The 15739-nt window shown below is 27.7% G+C and overlaps 1 long non-coding RNA gene across 1 annotated transcript in view; it reads right to left on the bottom strand.

Annotated features, from left to right (window-relative positions):
* Window positions 1–15739, bottom strand: part of LOC142326479 (uncharacterized) — a 390885-nt gene that overhangs the window by 232742 nt on the left and 142404 nt on the right. The gene's annotated exons all lie outside the window — the stretch shown is intronic.

Here is a 15739-nt window from a genome sequence, read left to right as displayed (position 1 = left end):
TTAAGCAGACTATACTTTAGGTTGATGAAAATAAGACTTTCCTTCTTGGATCAATTCTCAGAAATAATTACATAGAAACTTTTTTTTGTTTGGAAACCTTTACAATAATTAACCGAATAATTGGAAGAATAATGAATGTAAAATAAGGAATAAAATTATTTGAAATGTTTAATACCTCAAAGGATAAGTAAAACAAAACATAATCAATTTTTTTTTTACCAATTACATGTGGTTATAAAACACTGATTTTATTATCCTTGATTTTATTATTATCATCAATTAATATTATTATAAAGATAATAATTAAAATAAGATAATTAGTAAGGATTATTATTAGGTTAATATAATAAAAGAAAAACTATTTTTCAGTAACTGGAAGTAAATTACGGATAAAACGAAGTTTTTATTACCTGTTACAAAGTAAAGGAAGAATTGTGATCGCGAAAAATTTCGATTTTCAGATTTCAATAGAAATTGCCATTTTTTCACCGCCCCTGAATCTATTTTACTAGTTTCAGCATGATGTCTGTACATATGTACGCATAACTCAAAACCGATTAGCCGGAGAACATTGAAATTTTCGATATAGGAATTTTGTAACATCTATCAATCTTGTGCACCTCTCCTTTGGTTACAGTGGACTGGACCAAAATCCAAAAAATCTGGATTTTGAACTTTGTCGTACTACAATAATAAGCCCTCATTGAGAGATTTTCATCGATATATCATAACTGGTACTTATTTCATTGGTTCCAGAGTTTTAAACAAATAAAATTTTAATTAACGAGTATTTGGATCTTAAGATGGCACGTCGGTTCGAATCAGATTTCATCACCTTTTTTTATTAACATTTTTTTTTTTTTAATTTAAATATATTGATTTATTAATAATTATTAACCTCTGATAAAAAACGTTTTACGATAAATAATATTAAAAAAAAAGAAGAAATATCAGAATTATTAATGAAATAAAATTGTATGTACTTTTAATTTTTTTAAAATGAGTATATGTAACTTAATAGGCGTAAAAGGAAGTCATGTGGTGTCCACATTAGATTTTTTAAATTATACTTGTATGTTTACAAATGAAAATTGAAATTAATAACTGCGAAGAGTCGATCAGTTATAACGATGGTATCCTTAAAAATTATGATTTCATGATGGGCATCTCCCACAAACATCCCACATAAGCCCAAAAATAAATAAATAAATTGCATAAAAAATAAAATTTTAAGTGCCGACCTCCGTGGCTGAGTAGGTAGTGTCTCGACATTTTGTGCGTAGGTCCCGTGTTGAATCCCGGTCAGACATGTCATTTTTTTATATATTATCAATTTCCACCGGGTAATGACCATAGTTGTTGATGCCCTTTGCTCTTTCATTATAGAAAAAATAAATATAAATATATGTTACAAAATAAATATATGTTATTAAATCCGGTGATTATGCATAATTACAGATTCATTTGATTAATCACCCGTAACATATGAAATTTGTATATTTATAGTTAATTAGACGAGGTTAGCGAGGATGTTGATATGTACGTATGTTGGCAGTACATGGAATCAACATAATTTAACAAACATAACCTATGCTCGCTAACCTCGACTAATTAACAGTAATGTATTGGTCATTTAAATAATAAATTACCCCTTCTGCCCCTACTGTCGAGAGTTAGACACGCCGAAACACGTGATATTCCAGGGCCCGCGGTGGGGCGAGAAACACCGCGATTGTACTGCCGTAACTGGACATCTCGAGGTGGGGACCATCGTTGGAACGATGTTACAAAATTCGGTGGACTTTGATACTGTGACGGGGTTTGTGTCGGGAATACTGCAACTGAAATATCATGAAGCGAGGGGTTGAGGGACAGCTCCGTATGGAACTGCCGTTCGCCCGTGCTTACACGGGTGGACGGTGGTGATGAAGTGCGGGGACTCTCGAGCCCCAGAGCAAAAAGACTGATTCCCGGCAGAGCCGTCCCTCCGGGGGTGTCCCCGTTAGAGGCGAAGCACAAAGGACCGAGTCCCTGTTGCTGGGTAATGGAGGCCGGGAACGGCACAGCCAGGCCTGACGTTTCCCTCGTCTGGCGACTAGAGCCAAAGGCACCTCCCGGAACCGTATTCATGCTTAATTGGGGGTCTGGTTTCAGGAGGTAGGGGAAAAAATAAATAAATTCAGTAATTACTGCTTATAGTCGAGTTGTTATTTTAATATGTAAAATATGTTAATATAGATAGTATGTAAAAAGGTAGGTAAATTTAATAAATTGCTATATATTTGTTACAATCTCCAACACTGGAGGCGATTAATTAAATTCACCGGTAATCATCATAATCACCGGATTAATCAAATTTACCGTAAGTAATATATGTTTAAAATTAAATAAATAAAAAACTGTATTTTATTTTTTTGGAATTAATATACAAGGATATTTATTGTAGGATTAATTTTATTTAATTTTGAAATAATATAAATTTTTTGTAATATTTGTAGGGTATGCCTAAAATCAAGCGAATAGTTTTACAACAACAAATGTTTATGAAACAACTAAATAAACTTATACGTATTTGTTAACAAAAAAAGAATAAATAAATGAATGAAAATATAAATTTGAGTGTAACAATTTTATAGTAATACTGCTGTAACAAACAAATAAATAAATTTTTATCTAATTATAGACAAATAATTGAGTTTGTTTTTTTTTTTTAATATTTTTATTTATAGTCGCATCAACAATTAATTAAAGTCATTAGCGATTCATCAATACTCTGTGACTGTGCCGGTAAATGTGAAGTTTTAAACAGACTTAGGCGATCATTCCTGAGACTGTGGTTAATTGAAACCCAAACACTAAACAACGCGATATCCACGATGTAGTATTCAAATTCGAATAAAAGCAACTTTGAATTTGAACCTTAGAACTCTCGACTTCGAAATCACCTGATTTACGATGACGAGTAATTACTACGAGACCAACCCGGTGGGTTCAATTTATTTTAAGGTGTAAAATAGTTTACTTTCATTAACTAAACGATTTAACTATTTTACTAAATGATTAAAATATTAAAAATATTAAAATATTTTAATTTATATGCGTAAATTAGATACTAATTTTATTTGACAGATAACTTACATTAATAAACGTAATGATACCTATTTAAAAGATAAATAATGTACATCGTAATAATTAAACGAATTTTCATTAATTAGAAAAGAAAACAGTTGATGCAATTACACTTGATACAATTATAAGAATTCGTCATTTACTCTAATTAAAAATGCCGTACAAATAAAACTAGTCAATTAATACATCAATACCAAATCATAAATATTCTTTTTTATATTCTTACATATATACTTATAATTAGTTGGTTATGTTTAAAAAATAAATAAAATTGAATATAATAATTAAATGAACTTAATGGTGTATATAATAAAAACTCACATTATTTGAAGAATATAAGATAAAGTTAATTAAATAAAACGCAGTAGGTTGTTTTTTTCTCTATTAAAACAGGTACCTACTAACTAAAACAAAAAAAAATCGGTTTTTGATAAAAGAGAAATAAGAGCTTAATGGATGAACGTTATAAAACGATTCATTTTTTTTATTCCTCAGATTTTTTAAAAAGCTTCTAAATCTTTAATCACGGAAATTTCAACACAAAAAACAGAACTGAATAAATAAATAAACAAAAATAAATTCTATTTAACATTAAAATCTACTCAGTAAAAAACTGTTGATTATTTATGAAGGTTATTAAATAAAAAAAAATTAATCCATGAACGTTAATGAATTATGACGTGTTTCTTTACGAGATATATCATTAATTAATAAGCGTACTTAATTATATATTAATCCCATTTTTTTATTTAAATGTACTGAATTGAGTTTAATTATACCGGTACTAATTTTATTCACTATTATAAATAATTGTAACATAATTTTCAAGTTAACAAGATGAAATAAGACAAGTTAAATAAATGTTTATATTCATATTTTTAATATCGTCATTTGTTACTTTTTAATCCGCTGAAGAGGTATAAAAACCGTTTGTATCCTAGTATAGCTTCATTTAAATGGAAACATTTAAATTCAATAATTTAAAACAGTCAAAGTTTTAAAATTCAACAAACCTCTAATTTATAGATTTCGAGTGGTTTAATACAAAAAAATTAAATATAGATTATATTTAAAAAGTAACAAAAAAATAGACCACGTACGAGAAAAATTTTCATTTGCTTCACTTTTTTAAAGATATGATTTGTAACATGGAGAAAAATATATGTGTGCTCCATTTTAACATAATCAGCTTAGTAACAAATTTCACAAAAAAGAGAACAAAATTTCGTTGATTTTCTTACATTATATTCACTAAATATTTCTTTGATCATCAATCGAACAGTTTATTTCACAACATAAAGGACTAAATTAATCTCTTGCTTTACACGAGTTATTCCAGTTAAGAATGTGATGCATTTACAGCACTTTAGGTATAAGTGGCACTAGTTACAGAAATAATGAGAATAATCCATCCATTATTCAGTCAGTCCTTGCGTGAACAGATAGAAGGTATTGGAAGGCTAAGTTTTATATCTATTTTGGCAGTCTTTGTTACTTCAACCATATAATTTTTCATTTTCCTTAGTAAGACTGGCACGAGATGCTTTTCATTTCTGAAAATTATTACTGCTTAACTTCCGATAGAGAGTTACGACTCAGAATGTCAATGTCTATTTCGGTTAAGGCTCTTAAATCAATCCTTTCATACGTTTGATCGCCTTATATTTATTATTATTAGTAGTAGCAGTATTGTTATAATTATTATTAAATATATATATACTCTTTCTGCTTTGAATTCATAGGTTATGAGCTCCTAGACAATTTTTCAGTTTACATTTTAAATTTTTTGAATTAGCACTGCTTTCTAATTTTCAATTAAATATTCTGTTCCGTTGTTAGGATTTTAGTGCAAAAACTTTATCATGTACCTTAAAATGGTTATCTACAGATTAAAGTTATTCCGTCTCTGATTTATATTAGACCGAAGTTGAGAAAATTTTCTAATTATGAATGTCGAGGAGCAATCTTCATCATAGTTAATTACATTTTTTTTCATTTCGTCAGCTGATAAATAACTACACAATCCTTTACCTGCTTTTTAATGTACTCAATTATTGGTAACACATTTGAAGCCTAAAACAAATATCTTTTTCATTTTTTTAATGTATATGTTACAATCTGTTCAATTAGTGAGTGAACAATAAGTAAACCATCCACGTTTAATGAGGATGAAGATGAAGTATGACATAAAACAGGTCGACCATTCCTGATACGTGTGGTTAATTGAACCCCAACCACCAAAGTATGCCGGTATCCACTGTCTATTAATAATGTAAATTAATGTTACAATCTGTTAATAAAGCAATTAACATGAGGAAGGTTGAAAGATTAGAATTAATATTTAGCTTTATAAATGGAAGATGGGCGTGTTAAATTTTAAGCTGTGTAAATTAACAAATGCCGGATGAGCTGCTGCATAAATTCCATCTCTTTTTTATTTTGAATTATTTTTTGAAAATTTTTTAGTAAAATCATAAAAAAATAAATAGAAATTACAAAGATGTTTAGTTCTAATATAGTTATTAGTAAATTAGACGTCTTTCATGTTATTAAAAATCCAAACTGGAAATAATCCATAATTTTGATAGGGAAAAAATAATTTTTCTATTATTTTTATTAGGGGTATTACAAATATTTATTTATAACTTAAAATTTGTAAGAAAATAAATTTACTATTTTTTTTTTTTTTTTTTGATTTAATTATGGCCGAAAAAATATATTAATGTACGGCTGAAAAATTGTTTTTTTTTCATTTTCATTTCAATATAATAAATTCATTACGGTACTAACTTAATTCATGTAAATTATTTGTGAAGAATTTTCTAATCAAAATATTTCAGCTTTCCCAATAACTACGCGATAAAAACTAGCTTTGCACTTAATTATTTTACTCATTTGTTTTCATTTATAACGAATAAATCTGATGTTTAGTTTATATTCGTAATAACATTTATGATTGTTTGTAACTAAAAACCCAATCTAATCCTTTTAAATATATATGTAAAATTTGTAGATATATTTTAAGATATTCAAAAGAAATACATTATTATTTTCTATTATTTAATATAAAATATTTAACTAAAATTTATATGTTAAATTTATATTTAGGAAAAGTCAGAGCATTTTGTAAATCGGTGACCTTCAACAAAGTATAGGCAGTATATTATTGTATAAGCCTACATTATGAAGTATATTGCTATGAAAAAAAAAGTCAAATAGGTAAATGTCAACTGCTAAGATAATTTAAAGTCAACCCTATGGCCTGCAATATATACAACAACAAAAAAATATTCATAAATATAAAAATGCGCATTTATAAAAAAAAACTATTGACTACAACATTTTTGAAAAGAATAAACAAATCTTATATTTATGTATGATAATAATAATAGTACATTTAATCTTCAATAAACATAGGTATCTAATCTTTCAATAAAACACAGGTATGGTTTATCATTTTCTTATTGTTTGGAAAATTATATTTTTAATTCACGTGTGTTTTAAGTAGTTTTGTTTTAGGTTAAAAATTAAAGTTTTCACCAAAGACTCGTTTGTAACTACAATATGTAACTAAAGCAGATGGCTTTACGTATATTATTAGGAGTATATATTTTATTACCGACTGATTTGGCTAATGTTTCTAATAAACACAAAATAACTAACAAAAAAATCTATATTAAATACTAGACGTTTTTATTCATTACAGTCAAATTACGTCCTTTTAAGATAAAACTATAGTTTTATGCTTCAAAATCTTAATATTTAATTTAATTTTATTTAAATATTGGTTAGTCTAACAAATATTTATACTCTTTTTAAATCATCATCTCATATTGTACTCTTCCACAGATGGGTTTTGTTATTTTCCTAAAGATGATTTACTTTGTAAAATCTTTATTAAGTTATGAACTTCGAGGTTATTAGCTTGGACAAAATTCTGAACGTTTCTACTGACCATCAAGATCGTAAATTTTAAAGTTGGTGACTTTTCTTCGTTGTGGTATTCAAGGAATTAAGGAATATGTGTACTTCCATAATCTTAACATTGCGGAAGGCTTAGAGAGGAATATTGGAAAAAATGTTCAAATCCTGAGGAATTTTTTCAAAGACCTTTTACAGGATTTTTGAAGAGTTGCTATGAATTTTGTAAATATAAATGTATGGACTTTGGTTTAAATATTCGTCCTTAACCTTAAGATTTTCATCTAGCTTTTTTTTACAACTATGATAATATTTCAAGGTTTAAATATTATTATTTTAAGCTTATTTTATCAATAATGGTTTCTTAAATTATTCAAAACTAAAATTTTATTTTGAAAATTACAATTTTATTGGTTAAAAATAAAAGCTGATATTTAAAAAAAAAAAAGTTTTCTTCTTTGTGGAATGTTTCAGTAAAAATAGGTTGGTAAATAAGGCCTTCGTGGCAGAAGTGGTAGCGTCTCGGCCTTTCATCCGAAGGTCCCAGGTTCGAATCCCGCTCAGGCATGGGATTTTCACACGGGCTAAAATCATTCATTTCATCCTCTGAAGCAATACCTAACGATGGTCCCGGAGGTTAAACAACAAAAAAAAAGTTGGTAAATCTTTAGTCGGTAAACTTCTTTGTAAAACTCACATTTTGAATAATTTCAGTTGTAATTCAGTATTAGGGTTAGAAAACGCAGATAATAATAAATATTGGTACAAAGTAAATATATATATATTTACTATTTTCTGCTCTTATATATATATATATATAATATAGTTGAATTCATTTATATAAAACTAATTTTATATCTATAATCAAGTTAGTGGCATATGCGCATGTAAAAAAATATATTTCAAATGTTATGATAGATGCAGATGGCTGTGATGATAGTGTATTCGTATATAAAAATAACAGATAATATTTGGTTAAATAGGCATTAACATGCAATTTTATTTTATGTATATACTGGAGAATATTATTATTAGAAACAAAAGCTAAGAAAATATTATTTAGTGATTGTAATCTTATTGTAAACTGTATAATCTTCCATATATATATATATATATACACACACCCATCGTATATATCGCATACTTATCGCGGCTATGCTCGCTCTATATGGTTACTTGCATTTCCCGTCGCGGTCAATTTTTTTTTTTATTTTGTATTTTAATCAAGTAACCGGAGGCAGGTGCAGCCAGTCGCGTCGCATGTATAGTAACAGTGGCAGTGGTTATATTGGTTAAGCCGCCACACTGTACACAGTCTCACTCTTAAAAAATCGAAATTCAAAAACCCTGAAAGTTGTTTAGTATTGACAAGCTCAAATCTACTGAATATCTCGTTTAATACAGTTGGAGATGGGAAAAATTCTCAATCATTGTACAAATTTTTTTTACTATTCTTCACGCCTTTCAAGGTCAAATTACAAAAAATCTAAAAATTGGTTTTTAGATAATCACATCAAGATTAAAGACACAAAAATTAAGTAGATATTTTCAGTTGTTACTAGAAATTTAAAAAAAAGTAAATTTCGTTATTATTCCATTTTAACCTTTTAAACTTGGAATTTCAAAATATCCGGTTTTTATCGGTTATATGCTTGCCACATACCTTTCCGTTCCAACGGATTCAAACAGTAAGTAGTAATCAATTAACATGTTAGCTATGTTTTACTTATATAAATGTCATTAAATTTTGAAATTGAAAAAACCGAAGAATGCTTTCATGTTTGAGTTCCCGATCGTTCATTTTCAACATTGATGAAAGAAATGAAAAACCACGTGATGGAAGGATCAACGTTGTACATTGATTCATGGAGATTGTATATAACCAACGAAATCGAAGAAGCACAATTCAAGCACTTACAAATGAACCACCGTTTTAACTTCGTCGATCCAATTACACGCGCCTACACACAAACCATTGAAAGAATGTGGGGCTCTGCAAAATGGTGGAACAAGAAGCACAGAGGCACGGACCGTCATTATCTGGGGTCAAACATAGCGGAGTTCATGTTGCGGCGAGAAGTTCGCAAAAAAGACGCGTTTGACGCTATAATTGAGGCGATTAAGGACACTTGGCCGCCTGAAAAAACATGTGAGGTAAGTTCCGTTGGATTATAATAGTAGTCTAGCGGACGGTTTGATTAAAATAATGAATTAAACAATGATTATACGTGGCGGGTCAATAACCGATAAGTACCAAATATTTTTTCTTATTGTGTACATACACCGTAAGAAGAATCTGTATACAAATTTTCATCATTTTATCTTTGGTAGTTTTTGCTGGTCGTTGATTATGAATCACTCATAAACAAGACATGTTTATATATATATTTCGACAGGTTTCGTGTTATTTACAATTCATATTTTTTTTTAACTAATCTCCAAACCTCAATATAAGTAATACATCCTACATCATGAAAAAAATCATCCTACATCCTGTTTTAAATATTCCAATTTTTTTTTTCTCTACAGTTTTACCTTGTCCATCTATCGCCAAATTAACTAAACCAGAATATTTATTAACATTTGAATGTAACTCAACAATATAATTCGTCTTATAAACAAAGTTCTGAAGTAAACTTGTGTCCTTTTGTTTTAATACCTCTTTATTTTATATTTCATTAACCGCCGAAAATCTCATTATCCTCCTGTAACACTGGTTTTCATAGGATTTGTATTCTTATTTTTTTTATTTTCTTGTTAGCCATGTTTCACTAGAACAGAGAGTAATACAAACATTTTTAAAAATAATTTCTTAATTTTGTACTAGATACTACCAGAGGTCTATCTCCAGAAAGTTCTCATTGATTTTGCTTTTAATTGGTCAATACTGTATTATTCAACTACTTAAATATCAAAATTTTTGTTTGATTTCAACATTATACTATATATTTTTAAATTAAACATTTTTTTAATATATATTTTTAAAAACAATTAACGATAAAATCGGAGATTAATAAGTATTATCCCAACTTCTTTGGAGGAGTACTGTCACTACCTTTCATCCGGAATGTTCTGGGTTCGAATCCCATCTGGGGTTGATAGATTTTAGTCGCCACGAAACTGATTCTTATTAACAGCTACAATTGGGTGTCAGCCTTTGGTTGCTTAAAAAAGGAAGTAAATTATTTTTTATGCAAAAGGTACGTGTTGTAACATAGTTATGTAACAAAAATTAAATTTATTTAAAATTAATTTAATATAAAAATAATTTAAAAAATCATAAAAGTTTAATTTTGAAAAGAATTTCTGCCATAAATTTTCAAAGGAAACTATAAAGATTGGGAAACTTAATTAAAATGTGACAAAAAATTTAATTAACTCCACTTTTTAAGGTAAGGAGAATATTATAAATTTTTCCCGTTGTTTCTAAAGAAGCATTTCTTAAATAAAAAAAATATGATGTGGACACCACATGACTTCCTTGTAGTGCTATTAAATTACATATGCCCTTTTTTTTTTAAATTTAAAGTACATAATATTTTATTCCATTAATAACTTAGATTTTTTTTTTTTTGAAATACTATTCATCATAAGTATTTTATAATCAGAGGTTAATAATTATTAACAAATTAATATATTTAAATTAAGAAAAAAAAAGTTAAAGAAAAAAAGAGATGAAATCGTATTCGAACCGATGTGCCTTCCCCTTGTTAGATCAAAATATTTCATTAATTAAAATTTTATTTTGATATAATATTGAAACCAATGAAAATAAACACCAATTATGATATATAGTTAAAAATCTCTCAATGAAGACTTATAACTGCAGTTAAGGAAAAGCCCAAAATCAATTTTTTTTAATTTTGGGCTTTTATGGAAATTTTTTTGGTCCAGTCGATTGCAATTAAAAGGAGAGGTGCACAACTAGATGTTACAAAAGTCCTAAATCCAAAATTTCAACATCCTACGACTAATCGTTTTTGAGTTATGCGAGATATATATATGTACGTACGTACAGATGTCAAGCCGAAACTAGTCAATATGGTTTCAGGGATGGTCAAATGGATATTTCCGTTGAAATCTTAAAACCGAAATTTCTTGCGATCATAATATTTTCTTTGCGTCGTACAATGTTCTTACTAAAAATCTATAGTTGTGATAAACTTAATTTTTTTAAATTGTTAATTTTTCTATATCAGATGTTAGCCGGGCCGAAAGAGTTTTTAGATTATTATATCAAAGTGTTGGGAAAATATATCTCCCATTCCAGAATAAAGGAGTAATAAACATATTTTTCAATATAAAATTTTCTTGTAGATTATATGAAATGAAAATATTTAAACGTAAGAAATACATGGGCAATTTCATACATTAATCCCATCAAATTTCATCACCCAATAGGTAATGAAATTTAAGTTTTAAGTTTTTTATTTGTCTAATGCCTATTTAACCACAAATTAGTGATGAAATAGATATTATACTACCAACCTAACAACAACCGGAAAGCTGCACAAACATTCGGCAGTCGGTCTGAGACTAACGATAAGCAGTTTTGAGACGGTTGGTAGCCGGTTCAACTAATGATCCCTTTATCCAAACTATCTGCGCGGTAAAAAAGAAAAATATACGTGTGATAACATAATATTTTAATTCCCTTTAACCAGTTTGAATCCGGAAATTGTTATCAAATATTTTGTAGCAAAACATCTTTAAGAAATAAGATGCGATAAATTACGTAGTTATCTTTGTAAATTTTGTAATTATGAACTCATCTAACGAGAGGATTGTGATTTCATCAAACAGTGCCAGGTGGCAGTCAAAATTTAGTTACGTGTGTGGTTGAAGTTTTAAGAGAAAGAGTTTTAAATGTATCTTGTATTAGTAACGTAATATTAATGGCACTGAGCATGAACAATAATCTGATTAATAATGGTTAATAATTGGTTAGTAATCTGGATAATAAAGTATTAAAGATTTTCTATTATACTCTAAATACTTTTCAGTGAAACTATGGAATTTCATTTTATAAATTTTTTTTTAAATTACTGAAGAAAAAATATTAAGAAATACAGTTTTCTAAGTAATTTTTATGCAACTGGACTTGCGTAAACTCACAAAATTGTTTAAAGATTGTCTTAATAATTGTCTAATAACAATTTTTGTTTTTACGATTTTTCATTTAACTATTGGCCACATTCAAATAGTAGTTACTCGTATTTCAATCACGATGGTTATTATAAACAAAAAAATTAAAAACTGATTTGTTAGTTCTGACGAACTGAGAAATAAAATGCAACTAATAATGTTAATAAAATAAAAAGCAAATATTACCAAATCATGGATAATGTTATATTCGTAAGTAAAAATATGAACAAAATATATTGTATAAGTATAGAAAATTTACAGCAATTTAGAGGTTGGGCTTCAATTAACCACACGTCTTAGGAGTAGTCGACCTGAATTTGTTCAAGACTACAAATTTACCGGCACAGTTACATTACACTGATGAGTAGCTAATGACTTTAATTGTTGATGTAACTATAAATAAAAGTATTAAAAAAAATTAAAATAGTATAATAATTATATGAAAATATTACATTTTTAATACAAAAATTTATTATAAATAAAAAAATTGTAAATTTTATGTTTTTATTATTAAAAATTAAAAAAATTGTATATTGTATATAATTTTTTAAAATAAAATATGAAAATTTATACGTTTTATAAATTTAATCATTTGAAGTTTTAGTCTCATAAGAAAATTGGCCGGCGAAATACAACTGATTAAGTATAACTCGGTTATCATCATCAGGCAGGAGCGAAAATGGTAAACCTAAAGTAGAATTACATGTAGGTAGTAAATAATGCATACACAAGCAAAATGATGATATCAAGAACATACATCTTTATCGACCTTATCTACTCTAAACTTAGAGAAACGATGAACAAATTATAAAACCAACGAAATTAAAAAAAAAACTTTTGTTATGGTATAATATATATATTTATAATCACTCTATGTAATTGAAAAGTAGTATTGGAATATTTATCCCTAATATGAAAAAAAATTACAGGTTTATTAAATTAAACCGGAAATATGTTATGACGTCATGCAAGCAATAAATAATTAAATACGTAGGAGTAAAATACTTAGTTTAATTGTACGTTAAATTTTATTATTATTTATTTAATTTTTTAACCATGACAGCTGTAAAAGTATCATGGAAACAGTATTTTTTATTTATTTATTATTATTCAGTTACTTTAAATAATCTATTTCTTTAATTATAATTGTATTTTAGCCCTTTTTTCAGATTTTATCTTATAATTACAAACTGTTTTTTTAATTAGTCTATTTTTGTATTATATTCAGGAAAATAATTAATAGTAAAAAAAGTACAAGTATTTTAGTATAATAATGCGGTAATAATTATTATACTCTTTGTATAACGAAGCAAAACATCATAATTATTTATATATTTTCAATCTCTATCAACAGTAAAATCTATTAAGATTTATTTAATACTAAATTATGTTGCAGTAATGCACAGACGGAGGTGTTAATACATTGGGTAAATCTTGTTAAACTAGATAATAAAGCTGGTTAACTATAAATTAAGACAATATTTTAGGTTACATCAAATTACTTATTAAATAATCTATATTTTAAACTATTAAAAGATTACATATTACAGTAGCCTATCTATGCGCATTCCACAATATAAAATTCTCGATTTGTCAAAAATCAATAATCGGTTATAATTTATTCAAATAATATGTAACAAAGCTGACAAAACAATTATAGGACTTTCCCGGAAAAGTCTTACAACTGTGGGTTGCTAATTCAGTGGATCTAAGTAAAGCGCGCGCGCATACCGTATTTAATTTGTGTGGGTGTAGCGGTACTAGCGGCAACGGTTGGCACTAACTAAACTACTGTAATTTCACAATCTACATAAAACAAATGTTGCTTTTTACGGTCCACAGACTAGTGAACTCGCAAGCTTAACGCGCCAGGTACCGAGTCAACCCGGCGATCGATTTCGAGACCCACTTAGACCGAGTTAATTTTTTACACTTTAAATATTTATTTACTTAATTCTATCACTCCTGTAACGTCACAACATAGCAGCAGACGACTACAGCAGCATTTTTTGGGATGTAGTGCGATCCTGCAAATTTTTTTTTTTTGCAAATATTGTTATTTTTAATAGTTAACAAATGTGCCTAAGAAAAATATGACCTTAATTAGAGGAAACCTCAAAACAAGGTAAACCTTTGAGGTTTACCTTGCTTTACAGCCTTAGCCGGTTGAAATTTTAAGTTGAAAATGTAATGGCGTCAATGATCTCTATATAGAAGTAATCTGATCAACTTTGATCAAATCGGTCCAGTAGTTCTGGAGATATAAGGTGATTTAGAGGCTAACACTAAACACATGTACAAACGAACAATAAAATCCGGAAAATTTCATCCGGTTTTTTGGGTTCCTTAGGTATCAAAACGTCCAGATCCAGTGAAAACCGCATATGCCCAAACTGGACCGATTACAATACTTTCTTTTCTAAAGCTATAGCTTTGCTATAGCGCTACCTAGACGGAAGAGTAAAAAATGAGAGTTTTGCAAAAGAAATGTATAAAAATATTTCATAAATAGAAAATAAAGATTATAAATATATTTTGTTAATCATCATTAATTAATTGATTTATTCAGGATTATAGTTCCATGCCATACTATCGCTGAATTTTAAGCCTATTATAGAGCCGGTTCTCCGTGGCGTGAGTAGTAGAGTCTCGGCTTTTCATCCGGAGGTCCTGGGTTCGAATCCCGGTCAGGCATGGAATTTTAACACACGCTACAAATCATTCATCTCATTCTCTGAATCAATATCTAACAGTAACATATCAAATTCCGATACCGTAGTACTGTATTGTCATCAAAGTTACATACGCGTACCAAATTTAATTGATTTTCATACGATAGATCAAAAGATATAGCAGTTGCAAAATTTGATTATGCCTAAAGCAAGTTAAATAAAAGCTTTTAAAAAAGTTTAAATAAATTTTAGTTTACACCATTAAAGAAATTTCTGTCATAGAACAAAACAGGAACATTCATTACTGTATATCGCCTAACTTCAGTTTAATTTTTTGTTAACCTTTATTAAAAAAAAAATTATCACTTAATATTGTTCAATATTAATAACGGTATTTCTCTACATAATTTCCTTTTTTTAATTCATTTTTGAAGCTTCTCACAGAAACTACGGTTTGCGAGTGTTCATATCTAGTAGCGTATAATAAGAAAAAATTTACAATTTGTAAAGGTTGAACGATACAAAAAATCAAATAAGTGGCTTTTACGTCTATATTTAATGTTATTTTATTTTAATGAGCACATAAATGATTTATTTAGCCTATATAAAATGAATTTAAAAATAGTAAATTAATACAGAATTATAAATGCATTCTCGTGATAAAAATCACGTATAGATTTTTATATTGTAATTTAAATAATGCGGATTTTAATAAATGGTGCATTAAATAGGTGCAGTTTATATTTTAAATAGGTGCAGCTTAACATTTTTACGAAACTTAATAGATATATTATTTTTAATAAATTTTGTTTAGAAAAATATATATTTTGCACTTTTCTTTATTTTTATTATTACTTTGTTATTCTAGCAAT

This window comes from Lycorma delicatula, chromosome 6, assembly GCF_047948215.1.
Source record: "Lycorma delicatula isolate Av1 chromosome 6, ASM4794821v1, whole genome shotgun sequence".
NCBI classification, from domain to species: domain Eukaryota; kingdom Metazoa; phylum Arthropoda; class Insecta; order Hemiptera; family Fulgoridae; genus Lycorma; species Lycorma delicatula.
This window is presented reverse-complemented; position numbering and strand designations above follow the sequence as displayed.